General features: G+C 40.9%; 1 protein-coding gene across 3 annotated transcripts in view; it reads left to right on the top strand.

Moving 5' to 3' along the window:
• Positions 1 to 1,433: 1,433 nt before the first annotated feature.
• Positions 1,434 to 20,863, top strand: part of LOC142435948 (thyrotropin-releasing hormone-degrading ectoenzyme-like) — a 320,548-nt gene continuing 301,118 nt past the window's right edge. For all 3 annotated transcript variants that reach the window (XM_075539972.1, XM_075539971.1, XM_075539975.1), the window contains exon 1: positions 1,434 to 1,559. The gene's annotated coding sequence lies outside the window, so the exon portion shown is untranslated. The remainder of the gene's footprint in view (positions 1,560 to 20,863) is intronic.

The following is a 20,863-nucleotide window of genomic DNA, read 5'->3' as shown; positions in this document are numbered from 1 at the left end:
CAGAGTCCTGTGGATCCAGGGTTGGTGGGAAATGGCAGGGTGTTGAAACATGCAGGGTCTGCAGTCCACATGGGGCTGACGCTAGAGGCAGACACAATCTTGGCAAGCAGGGAAGGCGGCGGGCTTGAGAAAGAAGTTCTTGCTGTTCGCTTATAAAAAGCCACGCCCCCAAGGAGGCGTCACTAGGCGACTACATGATTGACAGGTTTGACTCCACCCCTGCCTCCACAAAAGTACCAAGTTAGTATAAGATCTAACCATTACACATGGACTACAGTTTTCCTTTGTAGTCTTTATGAACATAAATATCCATTTACATATACTAAATAAAATATTTTATACTGATTTGGGAAAATCACCAGTAAGAAAATAAATCCTTTTATCTGTAAAATGGGATTGGGAATAGGTGTTTTAGAATTGAAAAACACTGTAGAACTATCTGGTGGCAAACACCTTTATTTTATAAATGAGAACATTTGAGACCCAAGCAGGTTAAGTAATTTACTCACCAGCATCCCACGTTCTTAGTGGCAGAGTTGGACTAAAATCCAACTCCCAGGACACTGCTCTCCACTGCTGTACAAAATACACATTTCTTATTCACACAATTGATATGAGGATTAGGGACCACATCTGTGAAAAATAGACTTAGCCTTTGGAAAGAAGGATGCTGGATAGCTTTATGAAAGCTTTATGGAAACTAATCTCATTTTAGCCTTTTCTGTACAATTGTTAGTTTTGTTCAGTTTTATGTTACTTGCCTTAGGATCCTTCTTGGCTGAGGACTAGATAATATACAGTGCTTGATTTAAAATCCATATTAAGGGTCCAGATTGTGCTGGAATATGAATGATTTTCAGCTGGGTTTGAGCCAGGAGCACTTGCAGAGTGCCCACCAGAATGAGGATTGTTGATGTCCAGGCAAGAATTTTCTATCCCTGGTTTGCAGATTGGGAACAAGACAGGTTTTTTTCCAAAGAAAAGAAGGGGGCATAAATTATATTTCTGCCCTGCTCAGTAATACTTTCAAAGTTTGTTATAATATGTCTTTAACAAACCATGAATTTTCTCTCCTGCTGAGCCACCGTATCCTGACTATTTTCAGCATCGTTAGGGACCATTATATTAATCCACCATACCTTCAAATCTCTAACAGGCGCACATAAGTGATCACTTTGAATATTTATTTTGAAGCAAGGTATAGAATTGTTCTCTTTGTCGTCTTGCAAAGGGAGGAAATTGTAACTTGCTCACCTTGGTTACTTCAATTGTTTTAGTTTGATTCTTTCAATTACAAAGTGCCTTGATATAATGGACAAAGGATATTGTTTAATTTTTGTAGTCCTTGAAGTAATTTGTGTAGGTTCATATTTGCACGATAGATACAACTTGAGACCAAAAGGCTAAAGTGCTGCGTCTGCATATGTTTTAGGTGCGGTTGTATGCAAGACCCGACGCCATCAGAAGAGGATCCGGGCACTACGCCCTCCATATAACAAAGAGACTAATTGAGTTTTATGAAGACTACTTTAAAGTGCCCTATTCTTTGCCAAAACTCGGTAAGAATTTTCTTGTTTATTTTTTCAGAAGGGCTCCTTGAAGGTGGAGTTTATTGGTTAAGATGCTTAGGACGCATGAACAGTCTAAGGGTTATATTTTTAGAGGCTATGATTTCACAAGAGGTAAAATAAAGTTTGGTGCTTCTGGATTCTTGCCACAAAGTATGTGTATAATTATTTAAGAACTGATGTAGGTTTAGCATTTTAAAAGATAGCCAAAATAATTCTACTTTGTTAAAAACATGCGTAAAAGGTTCTTGGCAGTGTCACACTTCATGTTCTTAACTACCGTGTACAGTAGGCACTGCTACACGATTATTTTTTATATTAAGGAAATTGAGACCATGAAGTTTCCTATTCCTGCAGACAGCCATTAAATGAAGGAGCTGGGATGTCAAACACATTCTCTGTGATTCCCCAAAGTCTTCACTGTGACACTATGCGGAGGTGCCCATTGATTAGTGCTTGTTTCCTAACTCTCACATGCCGGGCTACAGTGTGTAAGCTGCCCCTCGGTTTTTTTCATTCAGCCACATGTTGGATGCCGAGTTATAGTAAGTTAAATAAAGAGAAGAGAGAAAGGAATTGCACTGGTCATGGGATTGTGTTCTCGAGTGTTCTTATGTTTCTTCCATGCACGAAAGTAGTATACTCAACACTGTTGGTTGAATGAATAAATTAATTACTTTTATTACTTTAACTTCAATGAGGCTGCTTTGGCAACGTCATTCTATGACTTTCCAGAAAGGTAGAATGCATACCCATTTTGAATGCTGAAGGTATTTTTTCTTCTGAGAAAATCTGTTTTGAAATCTCACATCACAACACTCCTTTGTTCCCCCCTCCCCACCGCTACACGTTTTTCCTTCCCAAGGGGATTTTTGATCAGGATCCACATCAAAAGTATTGCTCATTGGCAAGAACAAAGTGCTTTCATGATCACAGTGCTAGCGTTTCAACCACAGGTTCTTGTCCCCAGAGAATAGGCCTGTTTCATTGAAGTACCTGCCTGCTGTGTAGCTTTACTGGTCATACAATGAGCTGTTTAGAAAATAGACAGAATAGTTGACACTCTTACCACTAGGTGTAGCATGTGATGGAAAAGAATGAGATTGTACATATTTGAATTCATTTTAAAACATAAATAACTTCAAATCCATAGGCAACGTGATTTTTTGTTTTCTGTTTTGTTTGCGTTTTTGTTTTATCCTCTCTCTCAAGTCCTCAGTTAGCGCCGGTTACACTGACATCTCCCTGGTGGGAACCCAAGGCAGGGAGGTGTACCTGACCTTATTTGCGCGGGAGGTGACACCATGCTCTGTATTCGGTCAAACAAACTGGAGCTTCCCAGCTTGACCCTAATGTCCCATTCACGAGTGCTTGTTGCAAGTTCAGCAGAGAATAAAATGTGGATCATTCTTTGTCTCTTTCAGGCCGGTAATTAGCAGAGGAACTCAATTTAAAATTTCAGGGGTCCCATGTAACTGTCAGCTTGCAGCAGGGAGCATTTCTGCTGCTCTGCTTCACTCCCAGCCGAACCATGTACGCTTTCTCTGTAGAAATGGACGCTGTTCACTGTGATGGTGACTCGCTAACATACTTTAGGGTGTATGGCATGGAATGATTTGACTTTACCCCGGCACAGTCAGTGTTATCTTGGGAAGATATCACAGCCCATGTGCTTTGTAAAATTTCTCTCAGTTTCTATGCATTCTATAGATATTTTCATATGTCTGTTAATGACATTATAAGTACATTTTCTATATAAAATCCTACATAAAGTTCGGTAAAAGCAGAAGTAGTTTGACAAAGTCTTAGCTTTTGTTATACATTGTGAATTGTATTTTCAAAAAAGGAATATTTTGGAATCAACTCGGTTTTTATGAATGACCCAGGCAGACTCGTTTTGGGTATTCGCTGTGGCTGTCTTACTATAGAGTCTATTTCACCCATCCTCTCTTCCCTTACCTATCTTCCCTTCCTGCCCTCTCTTCGACCTTCCCTCCTCCTCTCATTTCCTCTGCAGGTGTTCGTTGGGTCACTCACCTGTTGTAGACACTTAACTTTCTGATAGCCATAGAGTTGTGGATAAAAAATGCAAAACTTCATTCTATACTAATATTTAAAACCTATTAATTTGAGGCAAGTTAAATCATTAAGTAAAATATATAGCCTATCAGCTACAGATTAAAAGACAAAACAAAAACAACTCAATGCCATAAGATTGATGCAGACTCACAGCGACCTTGTAGGATAGGGTAGAATGCCCCTGTGGGTTTCCTAGACTGGAGCTCCTTACAGGAATGGAAAACCTCATCTTTTTCCCATGGAGTGGCTGGTGATTTTGAACTGCTGACCTTGGGGTTAGCAAAGGCAGAAAGGATGAATAGAAAGTGTGTGTGTGTGGCACTGTAGATGAAGCTCATATTTTTACTTGTTTTACTTTTTTCTTTTTGTAAATTGATTTTGTTGTGAATTGGGTGACGGTTTACAGAGCAGATCATCAGTTTTTTTCAACAATTAAACACATTTTGTTTCATCTCATGTACCATCACATATGTACTTCCTTTCTGTTACCCGTTCCCATCCATGCTTCTTTTCGAATGCTCTGAAATTTGTCCTTGGGGAAATGCTGCCCTTTGGGTCTTAATTGGTTGATTATACTCAGGTGTGCCTACCACACTAGCGCTGTTATCCCTCTTTGAGACCTGTCTGATGTGTGACTGAAACGTGAACTACAAGGGTGAGTCCAGTTACAGACCTGAGGAGTGACTAAGGATCATAGACTTCAGGGTGCCACCAGTCTCTCTCCAGCCTGTGAGCCCGGTCTCTTTTGTGATTCTGGAATCTGTACTGTATTCTCCTCTGCTCTACCCGAGCCTTCTGTGTAAGCCTTTCCATAGCAGGTGGAAGTGGTAGCCAGGCGCCACCTAGTGCTTTGTGTTTCATGGATGTGAAGGCTGATGTGTGCATGCCCCATACAACTATTAGACTAATTGTTTCCATGAGAGTTTCTATTTTTATCAGTCTTCTCTCCTCCCAGTGGGGGAGCAAAGGAGACCAGTAATTGTACCCTAGATGGCCACATGAGTTTTTCAGGCCTCAATCTCTACTCACCAAAGTAGGCCTTAGAACATCGCCTTCATGAATTACCTATGTCACCCTAACCATTGCTAATAAGTGTTTGGTTATGTCTAATAAGGTGTTGAGGTTTTTAAATGGGAAATCACAGAAGACACCATTGGGAAAATGGTTTTTGAGCAAAGGACTTAGGGTAGTAGAAAAATTAGCCCAATACATGGAAGAAATGATGGACACAAAGAGATGAACAGAAAATTTCAAAGGACAGATTGAGAAGACAAAATAAATTATTATGATTAAATGTGCAAAGACTTAGAGTTAGAACACCAAAAAGAAAGAACATAGTTGGCATATCTTTAACTGAAATAACTCATTATTCAAAAAGTCAAGCCTTCAGTTTCAATCTTGAAAGATTCTATCTGCAAAATATTGAATGATGGAGAAAGCATTGAAAGAAGGAATACACAGTCATTGAACCACACTAATCAACATTTGTCCATTTCAAGATGTAGCATGTGACTAAGAACTAATGACACTGAAGGAATAGATCCAAGCTGTCCTGAAAGTATTAGCCAAAAACAAGGTTTCAGGAATCGATAGAATATCAATTGAAATGTTTCAACAAAGTGATGAACCACTGGTAGCACTCCTCTAGAAATTTGGAAGATGGCTGCTTTGTCAACTGACTGGAAGAAATCCATATTTATAATCATTCCAAATAAATGTGACTCAACAGAATAAGAAAATTATCCTTGATATCAGATGCAAGCAATATTTTGCTGAAGTAGTAAACAACAGTTGCAGTAGTTCATTGATTTGGAGCTGCCAGAGGTTCAGGCCAGATTCAATAGAGGATATTGAACAAAAGATATCATTGCTGAAATCAGATGGATTTGGCTTAACACAGAGAAGACCAGCTGTTGTGCAGCGTGTTTCATTCACTATGTGAAGGGATTCCACTGTATGAATCACTGCAAACTATGGATTACCTTGAGAAGAACAGGAACTACCTATTATGCTCATGTGAAACCTGTACATGGATCCAGAGGACATTGTGTGCACAGAGCAAGGGACTACTACTTGGTTTAAAATTCAGTAAAAGCGTGTGTCAGAATTGAATCCTCTTGTCCTACTTACTCAATTTGTTTGCACAGCAAATCATCAGAGAAACGGGATTATGTGAAGAACTCAGCATCAGGATTGGGAGGCAGGCTTATTAACAACCTTCAATATGCAGATGACACACCTTGCTGGCTGAAAGACAGGAGGACTTAAAGCTCTAGTTGTTAAAAATCAAGGATTTCAGCCTCAGTATGGATTACAACTCAATGTAAAGAAAACCAAGATTCTCAAAACTGGACTAATAGGTAACATCAGGAAAAACAGAAAGATTGTAGTTGGCAAGCATTTCGTCTTGCTGGGATTCATCATCAACACTCATGGAAACAGCACTCAAGAAATGAAGCAACACATTGAATTATGTAAATCTGTTGCATAAAATTTCTTTCAAGTATTGGAAAGTAAGAAGGTCACTTTGAGGACTGAGGTACAGCGGACAGAAACCATGGTATTTCAGTGACTTTTTGTGCGTGTGAAAGTTGGATATTGGATAAGGAAGCAGAAGAAGATTCTCTGCATTTGAGCTACGGTGTTGGCAAAGAAGAATGAAAGTCCCACGGACTGCCAAAAGAGCAAACTGGTCTATCTTGGTGAAGGACGGCCAGACGCTCTTTAGAGGAAAGATGGTAAGACCTTGTCTCACATACTTGGAACTTATTATCAGCAGAGACCGGTCCCTGGAGAAGTCCATCATGCTTGGTAAAGTGGAGCAGCAATGTAAAGAAGGAAGGCCCTCAATGAGAGAGAGGGATTGGCAGTGACTGCAACAGTGAGCTCAAAGTGAAGGACAGGCGTGACGCTGGGATGGAGACGAGTGCTTTGTTCCGATGTGCATAGGGTTACTGTGCAGCACCGACTTGATGACAACATTCAAGCGGGTATCCAAAAATAACCCAGGTTTTTTTTTTCTAAGCTATGCATTTAAATTTTTTTACAAAACAACCTTTTAACCTTCAAAGTATTATCCATTATACTTAATACATTAGTCAAATCTGTGATTCCATTCTTGGAAACATTTTCAAACTCATCTGTTTGGATGGCTGAGAGCACCTCCCTCGTTATTTTATTCTACTGGACAACAAAGTGAATCACGGCCCATTCCTATGTCATCCTCGCCATCATTTATTATTTTTGAGCCCGTTGTTACAGACACTATGTCAGTCCATGATGTTGGGGGGTCTTCCTCCTTTTCTTTGACCCTCTATTAAACATAATTTCCTTTGGCATGGGTTAATCTCTCCTGGTAGCATGTCCAAAGTACATGAGATGAAGTCTTGCCTCACACACTTCTGAGCAGCATTCTAGCTGTATTCTATTTTTTAAAAATTGGTAGCTCTTATAGATATTATAAAAATTTATATTTCAATTAGATCAAGCATATTTGTACAGTTGCTGCCACCATCATTTTCAAAACATGTTCTCCGTGAACTTGTTGATATCAGATCCCCTTTATCCCCTCCTTAGCCCTCCCTACCCCCCAGGAAACCTTATTATATATTATTATTATTAAATTGCCATATCTTACACCATCAAATGTTTCTGCTTACTACAGTTTTGTTATTTGATCCCCTCAAATGGGACACAGTCATCATTGCTGTCCATCTCTTAGAAGAGAGCTTTGTTTGTTCTTCTGGCAGCTCATGGTACTTTCCATATTGTTTGCCAGCACCATTGTTCAATTGCATCGATTCTTCTGTGGCTTTATTCACTATCCAACTTTCATGTGTATTTGAGGTGACCCATGGCTTGGATAAGACATGCTATATAGTATTGGTTCTTAATCATGGGTAAATTTGTTGCCCCATCCAAAAACCAAAACATTCGGAGGTATTGGGGACATTTGCAATGGTCCCAAATGCGGAGAGATGATATTGACATTTAGAAGCCAGAGGTGCTGCTAAACATTTTACATCGTGAGGCCAACTGTTCATCTGAAAATGTCAGCAGTGGTTCACATAAAAGAACTTTGTTGTAGGTGGAAAGGGCAGAGGCATGAAAAGCAGTTAAAATTCAGGCCCAAAATGATGGCCACTTAGTGTAGGCTGTTAACAGTGGCATAGACAGGAGTAGAACAATTCTGGTTGGTAGCAGAACCATTTGGAATTTGTTGACGAAGATGTATGAGGTGTGAAAGAGAGAGAAATCAAGGCACCAACTCTAAGGTTTTGAGGAAAGAACCATAAATATATCAATAAACTCACTGACCCTGAGTCAATTCCAATTCAGTGACTCTGTAGGATAGAGTGTAACTGTCCCTTTGGGTGTCTGAGGCTGTAAACCTTTGTGGGAGCAGAAAACGTCATCCTTTCTCCTCGGTGTGGGTGATGGATTAGAACTGCTGATTTTGTGGTTAGCTCCACAAGCAAGTCACTTTGGCACCAGGGCTGAAGAATGAGAAGGGTGGAATTTCCATTTGCTGAGACAAAAGATCGTCTGTCCAAGAAGGAGATCACTTAGAGACTGACATATCTATTAAACATTTAGGTAGACATTTTATATCTGCTAGAAATTTAAACAGATGTTGGATTTGAAACTGGAGTTGACTGAGTGGTTTGGCTTGAGATATACATTTGTCAGTATCTAATGAAATGTGAAGCTTCGTGCACTCACCCTGGTGGTGAAAGAAGGTAGAAAAGAGAATGGGACAAGGCAGCACTGACAGAGATCAGTCATCTGAGGCTATCATCTACATGCCCTTGAGTGGATTCCAGCAACTGCAAAGCTGCTAACAGAGGTGCTGAGGAAACCAGGAATAGACAATGTCTAGAGAGTATCTCAAATAGGAGCAGACAATTCTGACACATCATGTTACAGGCGGACTGACTGAGAATTAACTTTAGCAATGTTAAGGTAATTACTGACTGTGTTACAGATAAAGAAGCAAAACTAGGGACACTTATAAAGAGATAAATTGATATCAAGACAATGCCTCATACAATTGTAGACATGGGTAAGTTCAGTCTAGCTCAAGTGCATGGATCAGATGTTAAGCTGGGGGCTTCTCCTGACTTGCCTAACTATAGTGACTGATTACACAGAAAGAAAGAAGACAGAAAGGTCAATGACTACAGAGGAGGATGAGTCTGAGGTCCGAGGTCAGGCTTGTGGCTGCAGAGTTCATAAAATCCATGCACAGAAGGCCAAATGGCAAACTATTGGTGACGTCGAGGGTCATTAATGTAGATAGTGGGTCTTTGGTTGAAGTCCAAAGAACCCCAAGGGTTGATGAGCCAGATGTAGGATCCCCACCATCAAAAAGCGAGGCAGTTTCCCACAGCCTCAACTGACCAGTACATGAGTAGTAGGACATATTCCCCAAAGAAACCTCCTTCCCATTGCATGAGGGCTGTGACCTAAGTCAGGAGTTTGCATCCCGCCTTTATGTTCTCACCTGTGCTTGTCTACTCACAAGCAGACCCCAAGATGGGAATTGTTGTGCTGTGTTAGATCACATCGTGGAGGATTACTGGGAACGTATTGAGAATCCTGACCCAGCCAAGATGAGGCGCGACTTACCTGTCACAGTGACTTTGACAAGTTGCAGGGGATGTTGGCAACAAATACCTGATAGATGTGTTGAAGAGACAATGGATGTGGGGCATGGCTATAGACAATGGGTTTCTAGGAATTCCCAGTGATTTTCTAAGAGGAGGAGGGGAAGAAAGGCTTATGTTCTGATAATACTTATCTCTGGTGGACAAAGGCTGCTTCTGCAGAGCTGAGAGCTGAGAGCTGCCTTAACTTGCTTTCCCCAACCAAATCCCAGAGGAATAAGGAGCTTGCTACTTTCCATTAGAAAGTCAAATTTTAGACCAATTGAGCCAATAATAAACTACTAGTTGACCTGATTTTACTTAAGCTATGGAGGCGAAATGTGCATGTAAGGGTATTATATGACCAATGACCTTAAAATAAAATTTTCTATTAATAAATATTAAAATTTTAAAAATCTTAAAAGTAATTTTTATTTCTCGATTATAAACTCTGCAATGCCTTCTCTCCTCTCTTTTCCTTCTTTCCCAAGTTCTTTTTCAATTGTAGTACTGAGCAGTCTGTTTTTCTATTGTGGTCTCATCTGTTAACATACCCCCAAGGGTTTGAATTTTCTCCTCATGCGGTTTATCCAGGAGAGACCCCAGAGGAGAATTATGTAATTGGTGTTCACCATGTGAGGATTTGGTTTTAAATCTCTAAATTTGATAATTAACCTATCTGTAGGTAATCTATTTATATGAGATTGGCAGACCTTTTCTATTTCTAGCTGTTCAATTATAATTAAAAGTGTATCATCTACTTGATACAATACAGCAAACTATCTTATTTATATTTTATCTTCATGAGAACCCTCAGAGGCATGGAGTGCTTCTTAAAAGGATGTGTTGTAGAAATTTGAAGAATGAAATTGTCCTCTTTCCTCCTATCCCAAAGACATACTAAAAATAACAACAACAAATACTTATATCACTTTTACTATATATGAGTCACTCCTTAGGACATGGAACATTTTGACCCATTTAGTGTTTTACTATGGCCTTAGGAGATAGTCCCTCTTATATTCTCATTTTCCAGATGAAGAAAACTAGGCATTTGGTGATGAAGTAAAGTACTCAGATTACACACTTGGATCTGGAATTTCAAACTCCATGATCTGTTCTCAGGAATAATACAAGACTTTTTCCTTTGTTGTTATTGTTGTTTTAGTTCCTTAAAGGCAATACATGTTCTTTATAGAAAAACTGGATATAAGGCATCATGCAAAAAAAAAAAGATATAAGTGTGTGTATGTATGTGTATATATGTGTATATGTATATATGTATGTGTATATATATATTATATTAAATGAAGGGGGAAGTGCAGAGTGGAGACCCAAGGCCCAAGTGTCGGCCAATGGAGATCCCCTCATAGAGGGGCTTAGGAGAGGAGATGGGTTAACTAGGGTGTGAGGTAGTATCGATGAAGAACACAGCTTTCCCCCAGATCCTGGATGCTTCCTCCCCCCAACTACCATGATCCGAATTCTACCTTGCAGGGCTGGATAGGACAGAGGCTGTACACTGGTACATATGAGGGTTGGAGGTACAGGGAATCCAGGGTGGATGATACCTTCAGGACCAAGGGCGTGAGGGACGATGCTGGGAGAGTGGAGGGTGAGTGGGTTGGAAAGGGGGAACTGATTACAAGGAGCCACATGTGACCTCTTCCCTGGGAGAGGGACAGCAGAGAAGGGGGGAAGGGAGACCCCGAATAGGGCAAGATATGACAAAATAACGAGGTATAAATTACCAAGGGCATATGAGGGAGGGGGGAAAGGGGAGGGAGGGGGGGGAAAAAGAGGACCTGATGCAAGGGGCTTAAGTGGAGAGCAAATGCCTTGAGAATGATTGGGGCAGGGAATGTATGGATGTGCTTTATACAATTGATGTATGTATATGTATGGATTGTGGTAAGAGTTGTTGGAGTCCCTAATAAAATGTAAAAGAAGAAAAGAGAAAAAAAATGATTAGGGCAAAGACTGTACAGATGTGCTTTATACAATTGATGTATGTATATGTATGAACTGTGAAAAGAATTGTATCAGCCCCAATAAATTGTTAAAAAAAAAAAAAGAAAAACTGGAAACTTAACTAGCTAAAAGTGCACATATGATAGCTCCTAATTTTATCTCCGAAGATATATTTGAGTATTTCAAGTGTGATTTCTTCATGGACATTTCATAATTAATTCAGTGATAGATAAAGTGAGTCAGAATTTTATTGGAATATTTTGTTATTCACACTGTTTAAATTTCAATTAATTATAGACTGATAGTTTTCAGTTTCCTTTTGGTGCTGCTCAAAATCTGTATATCAAGAAGTTCTCTAAAGCGTATGCTCGATTACTTCTTTTCAACACTTTATGCTTTTATGAAGATCCATTACCCACCTGGCACAGAGGTGCCATCTTAGAGGAAGAACTGGTATTTTGTAACAAGAATATCTGCCTTCAGGGAGATTGTGGTTTTGATGAGGAAGCAATGAGATATTTATAGGAATGTGTGAATTAGAGACTTACACAATATGGGATATAATTAAGTACCAACGTGTACGGTACAAATGTACGGTACAATTACCTGCTAGCCAGGCTATGAACAGTGACTCATTGTACTATATATCCAGAACATGAAATACCTATTAAAAGCAGCCTTCATTTTACTTAAGTCCAGAAAAAGAGAGGGGAATTGAATGAGAAGAAGAGATAGAAGTAGATGGGAGATCAGTTTTCATGTTGTGTACTAGGGAAAGCTCATAGATTTCACTTTATACATTTGGTTTTATATAGTATGTTGATCGATTTACTTTCCTATAATAGACAAATTATGAGATATAGTACCTTTTGAATTTTTGTAAATGAGAGAGGTTAGCTTGTGTAGTTTCTCAAGTTGTCACAGATGTATCTATGTCTTCATGCTGACAGCACTGATGACAACGACAGTCCTTCTCCTTGAAGGTGGGCACGCTTACTGTCTCTCATCCGGTAGCGTGGTTACAGTTCCATACTTACTCTGTGATTGGGTCTTCTCCCTGTATCAGTGGCTGTATTGTTGTTTTTAATTAGAGGTAATAGATTTATAATACTTGATTATGCATATTATAGTGATTATTTGTGATCCTTTCAGTGTGTTTTTTCTTCCTCCGTATATATTTTTTCTGCTTTTGCTTAGCTATTGGAATGTACAAATACTGAATACCATTTACTATATATACTTGTGTATAAGCCGAGTTTTTCAGCACATTAAAAAAAATAATTTTATTGGGGCTCATATAACTCTTATCACAATCCATACATACATCAATTGTGCAAAGCACACTTATACATTCGTTGCCCTCATCATTCTCAAAATTCGCTTTCCATTTGGGTTCCTGGAATCAGCAACTCATTTTCCTTTTTTCCCTCCCAATCCCTCCCTGTCCCCCTCTCCCTCATGAACCCTTAATAATTTATAAATTATTATTTTATCCTATCTTACACTGCCCAGTGTCTCCCTTCACCCACTCTTCTGTTGCCCATCCCCCAGGGAGGAAGTTATATGTAGATCCTTGTGATCGGTTCCCCGTTTTTAACCCCCATCCCTCCTGGTATGGCCACTCTCACCAATGGTCCTGAGGGGTTCATCTATCCTGGATTCCCTGTGTTTCCAGATCCCATCTGTACCACTGTGCATCCTCTGGTCTAACCAGGTCTGCAAGGTAGAATTTGGCTCATGATAGTTGGGAAGAGGGAGCATTTAAGAACTAGAGGAAAGTTTCATTATTGCTACAGTGAACACTGAGTGACTCATCTCCTCCCCACTACCCCTCTGCAAGGGATGTCCAGTTGTCTACAGATGGGCATTGGGTCCCCGTCACACACTCCTCTCCTTCACAATGATATGATTTTTTCCCCACCTGTCTTTGTTGCTTGAAACCTGGTCCCCTCGGCCCTTCATGATCACACATGTTGGTGTGCTGCTTCCATGTGGGCTTTGTTGCTTCTGGGCTAGATGGCCGCTAGTTTACTTTCAAGTCTTTAAGACCCCAGACACTATATCTCTCGATAGCCGGACACCATCAGCCTTCTTCACCACACTTGCTTATGCACACATTCATCTTCAGCGTTTATGTGGGGAAGGTGATCACACAATGATGGTTTTTGTTCTTTGGTGTCTGCTACCTGATCCCTTCAATACCTCGTGTTCACATAGGCTTGTGTGCTTCTTCTCTGTGGGCTTTGTGGCTTCCGAGCTAGATGACCGCTTATTTGTCTTCTAGCCTTTAAGACCCCAGATGCTATATCTTTTGATAGCCGGGCACCATCAGCTTTTCCCACCACATTTGCTTATGCATACGTCTATCTTTAGCGATCATGCTGGGAAGGTGGGAATCATGAAATGACCATTTAGCTGAGCAAGGTGCTCTTGTATTAAGGGAATGCACGTGAGGAGGCCAAATGTCCACCTGCTACCTTACTACTAAACCTATAAATATATGCACATAGGTCTATTTCCCCCATAATCATAAATATATTTACATATGTACATGTCTGTATTTAGGCTTCTGGGTATGCCCTTTTCCTCGTACTCCTTCCCTCTATTTCCTTACGCCTTCCTCCTGTCCCACTACCATGTTCAGCCTTCTTTCTGGTTTCAGTAATTCCTCTCAGTACCTTGCCCTTGGTCACTCCCTACCAGTCCTCCCATCCCCTCCCTGGCACTGGTTTTGAACCACTCCTTGTTCCCTTGTCCCTGAGTTGGCCAATACCTCCTCCTTTCCCCCACCTCCCACACTCTCATTTCCCTCCGGGACCTTTGGTCCCGTTATTTTCTTCTTACATTGTTTGTCCCGCCTATCTTATCTAGGTGGACCTGCAGATATAATAATATGTCAGCACATTTTTAATGCAGTTTTTATGATAAAATTATGTGCCTCAGCTGATATTCGTGTCGGCTTATATTTGAGTATATGGGGGTGTGTGTTTTCTTAAGTTGATCAAGTAACACTTTTTTTGTCGGGGGGAAGAAAATTTCTGGGAGGTCTGTATAGCCTAGTCTAATTCTGACTTCATCCTCAAAACACTTTATTTCAACTAGAGCTCTTCAAACTTACAATAGAGCTATTTAATCTAGTGGGTTATTGGTGGAAACTAACATAAGCTGTCTCGGTGGGCTCTCAGGGAAACAGGTGAGGCAGTCCATCTCGTTTCAGTTTTCTAAGTACCACCGGGAAATACTTTTGTGCAAATGACTATCCTTGCTCCCCATTTGGAATCAAGTAAATGTAGACGCCTCCTGCCTCATGGAGCTAATTTATTTCGTCAAAGTCCTTCATAGGGTGATTTTTCTAAGGAAAAAGAAAGGCAGTTCCCATTAATTTCAATGGCAAATATTTTTATGCGTTTCCTACCCCCACTGCCTTATGCTAAAACAATACCAAATCCAAGTCACTTCAGGATTTATCAGCCATTTTACAACAATCCAGCAAGGCAATTTTCCCTTCATTAATTATAATATGATCATTTAGCAGTCCTTGTTAAGATATTTTGCATTTACCGCATAGTGTACATTTCCAAGACTACACTAAAAATGCAAAGCCAAAAAATAGCACTGTGACAATGAGAGAAATCAATGAAAACAATGCATTTTAGTGGGGACGCTGCATGAGATTATTACGGCTATAAACCAGCAAACCATGAGTTCATTGAGAGGAGCATGTAATGCAACACAACAGAATTGAATTAACTAATTCAACTAGTATTTATTGAGTAGTGACCAGATAACGTTGTCCTCAGCGATGATAATAAATGGTCTCTTCCATTAGGAACCTAAAACCTAGTTGATTTTTATGACTGTGCAGCTTGCCAGCATTGTTTGATGTTCAGTTTGCTTACCACCCTCCCCTATGCGTTCGTTTTTAAGAGTGTCTGGCCTTTACAACGTTGGGTTTGTGCCCAAGCATATTTTCATTAATTTAGTATTAGTCTTGTGAAAGAGTGCTTCTCCTCCTGAAACTACATGCAATTTCAGAAAGTGCTTAACTTGCTCGGGTGTGTTTGTAAGGAGCCCCCCAAGGCGTTGTTTACAGACTCCAGCAGCAGTATCCGGTCCTGACAGCTCTGCAGTGAAGTGAGAGAACGGACTGGCTCCACTATGTTGACTTGAATCATTGCTAAAGTCTCATGCTCTGTATTCTTCCCCCCCACCCCTATTCCCATGGCTTTAATGATGCCACGCCAGTGATGGGACCTTCTCTCAGGATCACCCGAGCCCAGCCTCGCTCGCCTGCTCCCAGACATCTCTCGGAGTTCTGTCCCTGCCCTAAATCCTTGATTTTCCCCTTTTATTGGGTCCTTTTCTGTTGGCACTAAAAATGGGGAACTGTTTCTCTTCACTTAAACACACAGACCCACACACTTCCACTCCCACTCATTCCAGCCACTGGACAATTTCTCTCCTTACTTTTATAGCCAAACTGCTTTAAGAGGTTAGCTGTCTGTACTGACTCCAATTTTTCTCTCTCCTTTGTCTTTTGAATGCACTTAACACCAGGCTTTTGCCCCCTACACGCCACTAAAACTGTGCTTGTCAAGTGCAAGAATGCCTCTCCATTGTGAACTTCAGTGGTCAATTCCCAGTTTTCATCTTGAACTGCCAGCAGATTCTGACACAGTTGTTCTCTCAACTCCTTAAGATACTTTTTTTTCACTTGTCTTTTCAGACAACACATTTCTCTTCCCTGCCTGCCATCCCTCCTGCTGCTCATTGGGAATTCTCTTCCTATGTATTTACTTTCCTTTCCGTCTCTCTTCACATTTTCTCTCGAAGTGTCCGGGTCTCAAGTTGCGTAGCTCTTTTCTTAACTACCAACTTTAGTCACTTATTGACTTCACCTAGCTTCTTTAATTACTATCTGCTGATAGCTAACAACTCCCAAATTTGATCTTTCCAATTGAGTTCGCTCTCAATTTCAGATGTCTACTTTGTACTATTTGGCATCTGTTTGAGTGTCTAAAGCGTATATGAAAATTACCATGTTCAAATTTGAGGTACACATTGTAAATCACTTTCTTTTTCCTTCTGAAGTTTTGCCTATCTCAGAACAGGGCAGATCCATTCCTCCAAAAGTTGTTTGGTGTTCTTGCTGGCTGCTGTCTGGTGATTCATTCTCACGGTGGTCCTGTGTGTGTGTAGACTAGAATACGACTCCGTTTGCTTTTCGTTGTTGTGAACTTTTGGAAGTAGATCGCTAGCCCTGTCTTCGCTGGTATCTCTGAGGGGAAATGAATCGTTAGCTTCTCAGCTAGGAGCCAAGCACTGAAGTGTGCTAGCTAGAGAACCCCTACATTGTTTAGAAAACACACAAACAAAGTAGCAACCTTAGATTTAAACTCTTTGTCTCTCATGTCACACACCCAAGTCATAATGCATCTTTTTGGTTCTATATTATAAATATCTTGGAAATCTGATCACTTCTAGCCATTTACCATTGTAACAGCTCATACTGTTATCTGACTCGCCCCGCTTTCTTTGTCTTTGTGCACCTTTTAACTGAAATGGATTCTGATGTTAAGTGGTATGTGAATGTGATATGTCCTGAATTTTAAGATTCTGTTGGACAGATGTTAGATTTAGCTGCTGCTGCTGCTCTCCTGTTCACACCTTGCCTTGGCACCTAGTGCCCATTCAGGGATTCTTTGGTGTTTCAAGACCCTGGATGGTGTGGCTGCCGCTCCATCCTCGTCTCCGATTCCTCTCCTCCTTGTGCACACCTGTTCTGGTTACACTGCCAGCCTACTGTTTCTTACAAGCACTACACAGGCTCCTTACTTGGGTGTTTTCACTTGCCCTTCTTTCAGCCTAAAGCCCCCCATTCCTTCAGATGTATGCGTACTTAAAATAATCTGTTTTTCAGAGTTGTGTTTTCTGACTTCCGCTTTTTATATTATAGCCTTGCGGTCACTCCTTATCTTCCTTCTTTGTTTTACTCCTCTCCCTTTCCCTCATTTCATGCAGCATTAAGGTTATCATTTCCCTTATTAAATCTTGGTCTCTAGCCCTTGTCCCACAGCAGGCACTTGGACGGCGGGGAGAAGAGTGTCTTAGTCGGAGGGAAGATCCATTGCCAAGGCTTTGAGGTGTGCAATGTTTTAGTCTGATTAACAGCAACAAGGCCAGTGAGGTTGGACTAAAGTCAGTGGGGAAAGGGGTAGCAAGAGATGAGATCAGAAGGGGCCAATTATATATGACTTTAGGGGTTTTCACTCTGTGTTTTTTTAAGAGTTTGGTTTTGGGTGTTAGGAATGTGACCTCAAGATAGGCGATACAAGAAGAGATGGTTTTATTTTCTTGTTTGCAGCTCGATTTCCACTGCCGAGTGCCGTGCCTGACCCAAGGGAGGTACTTAACAAATCTTTCAGTGTTTTCCCATCTTCCATTTTAACCCTTTGTATTATGTGGAAGATAAGAAGCAAACCTTTTCTTTTACTGTTGTTGAAAGTATATACCAATTCCCCATGTTGACCTTAATGCTAGTGAGTACATACCCCAGGTCTGCAACCTTCCTCATTCTCCTTTGCCCAGTCATTCCCCTCCAGGAACTTGAACGTTTTGCCCCTGAGGTTTCTAGTTAATATTTCATGTTGCTTTGGTCAGCTTGATCTCATGCAGTTTCAAGGGCTCCAGGTAGTGTGAAGCCTATGAGCATTTGAAACGCTGGTACACACTTTTCTCCCGTTTGGTCCAGTTATTCCACAGAAGCTTTGGTCAAGATGTTCAGTAATGGTAGCTGGCTACCATCTAGTTCTCGTGGTTCATCTTGTTTGAGAAAATGATGACGGTTTTCCTCATAATTGCCAAAGCTGTGCCTTTTCGGTAAATAAGATGTCAACGAGACTAAAGATGTGGTATCTCTATTTGCAACAGCCCTGCCATTAGGGCCCCCAAGTAGAGTTTGCTGTGAAGACTGGGGGCAAGTACATTGAGCTTTGTTTACCATCAGAGCAGTGTGAGGGTGGAGCTGTTAAGAAGGGTGGTTTTGCATGAAATGCTTTTTTCTTCTGAAAATGCAGAATCTCGCTTTTCTTGGGCATTAGAACCACATTAATTAATGGATTTGACATATGTTTATTGACTGTTTACTAGATACTATTCTGCCAACTGGTGGAAAATCAGCAGTTAATGAAACAGATATTCCTGTTCTCCTGGAGCATACTTTTTAATGGGAAAAGACAGGTCGAAAACAAAACATTTATGATGTTAGAAAGTGATAACTTATATACGAAAAATAAAATGTTGGCAGGTCGGGCTGTAGTTTTAAACAAGGTGTGTGGTCAGGAGAGAAAGCTGCTCAAAAGGCATGGAGGAGGCCCCACCTGACCCCTGGCCTGCCTGTTGACATGAGGCAGACGTCAGCCATGCCTCGACCTTCCGTCCTTCTCTATCCTATGCTGACACGGACCATTCCTGCCATGACACTCTACGTTCATGCTGCGTTTCATGCTGAGGCAGAAGTCACACATAGGACCCACAATTGTGTATTAGGGGAATTGGGAGGTAATCCCAAGTCAGGATCAGCAAACAATACAGTTATGGTCATTGGTCCACAGCAGCATCTTCATAGCCAATAGCCAGCTCTCTCTATAGTATCAGCCTCTCGCCACATGATCTCTTGGCCTCTGGCTCTTACGGCCAAGAAGCTGACCTGCTGCTCTGCCTCGCAGTCTCAGTGTCTGCTCTCTCTCTCATGATCTCTCTGCTTCAGACTCTGATGTTGGGTTGGTTTCTTTGCTAAGTCCCATGGTGTCTACATCATACCTTCTGGTGTATCTGGTGTCTTTGCTCTTGGCTTGTGCTACTTTAGAAAGGGATTTCAAACATACTCCTTTGGTAGTTGTTCTTCTGATGGGTGATCCTGGGACTTCTCTCTCTGCTCCTGCTTTTGAAGTGTCTCTTATATAGAGAAAATGATTTTGAGGTGTGGTGTTTAATCTTTCAGCAGACCATAGCCCCAAGGAAACAGGGTGCTGGCTTGGTTTACCCCCTCTGCTGCAGTGGAGACTTCATCCCCTTAATCTACTGTCAGTGCAGTAGAGAGCTCTCTCCAAAACGGAATTCGAGCCAGCAGCGCAGAGGCCAGCAGTTTTAGTACATCATGTAAGGATTGTGGCCAAAGGACCATATTCATTGATGCTATCTCAAAGGCCTAATGGTGAAATGGTTCATTATTCAGCTCCCTACCAACTGGTTGGCAGACGGAACCCACCCATTCATTCGGTAGAAGCAAAAACTGGAGATCATTTGATTGCAGCTAAGATCATTCTAGTGCAGGGGTTCTCGATCTTTCTAATGCCATGACCCTTTAATACAGGTCCTCATGTTTGATACAGACCCCCAACCATAAAATTATTTTTGTTGCTACTTCATAACTGTAATTTTGATACTGTTATGAATCATAATGTAAATATCTTATATACAGGATGTATTTTCATTGTTAAACAAATTGAACATATTTAAAGCATAGGGATAATCACTGTAGTAATTATATATTGTGAAACATTTATTTTTAATGACAAATAAAAGAAATTTGGTCTTGAAGCATGGTGTAGCATGGGTAACAGTCTTCATGCCCAGTACTTGTATGTGGGTGTATCTGCATGTGGGCGGACCTGCCTGGAGACAGATAGAGAAGGGTCTCGGTTCCTAAGACCATTGGAAATGTGTTGAGAACCGCTGCTCTAGAGGATAATTTTACTTGGTCACATGGCATTACTGTGAATTGACATGGACTCAATGGCACCTGAGAGAAGCCTGAAGGAGAACATTGTCTGACTCCTTGGAGAAAAGTCGGGGGACCGGGTCAGACTGCATGGACCTGAGAGTAGGATTTGTAAACTAACTGTTGCTGACAATCAAAGATCTTCCATGGTTAATGAAAGGCTCACTTTCATTTTGAGCAGAGGAGCAATTGAACTCTGCTTTGAGTTAATATTAAGTGGTCACTTATATAACCCTGATAGCATGGTTGTTACGCATTGGGCTGCCTAATTGCTAGGTCAGCAGTTCAAAACCACTAGAAACTTGGTTTGAGAAATATAGGGCTTTCTACTCCCATAAATAGGTCCAGTCTCAGAAACTCGCAGGGGCAGTTCTACTGTGTTTTCTAGGGTCATTGTGAATCAGCATAGACTCAATAGCAGTGAGTTTCAGTTTTTAGCTGCTTCATATAATATGGCTTTGGGGGATAGAGGAGAATCAAGGGCAGAAGCTGAGAGGCTCCTGCATTAATCTGAGAAAGAATGGAATTTTCTACAAGAGTGCTAGCAGTAGAGGTTGACAGAGTGAACTTATTTTGGATGGATTTTGAGAGGAGACCCACCACAGTTTGCTGCATTACATCTGGAAAAAAGGAAGTTGGGTGCCTCTTTCTCTGAACTGCTTTTTAGTGTAATTTGGTGGCAACTAGTTTGAAAAACGATGCTCTTTCTTCTTTCCCTTGTAGCTTACACTTCTGCATAGCTACAGTGAAGGGGCGCAATCTTTTCATGCTTCCTTATTCCCTCGTGGTTGTTTGAAATTAACATAGTGGGATGAGTC

The sequence above is a fragment of the Tenrec ecaudatus genome, assembly GCF_050624435.1.
Source record: "Tenrec ecaudatus isolate mTenEca1 chromosome 16 unlocalized genomic scaffold, mTenEca1.hap1 SUPER_16_unloc_8, whole genome shotgun sequence".
In the NCBI taxonomy this organism is placed as follows: Eukaryota; Metazoa; Chordata; class Mammalia; order Afrosoricida; family Tenrecidae; genus Tenrec; species Tenrec ecaudatus.
The sequence above is the reverse complement of the archived record's forward strand: the minus strand, read 5'-3'. Positions and strand labels throughout refer to the sequence as shown.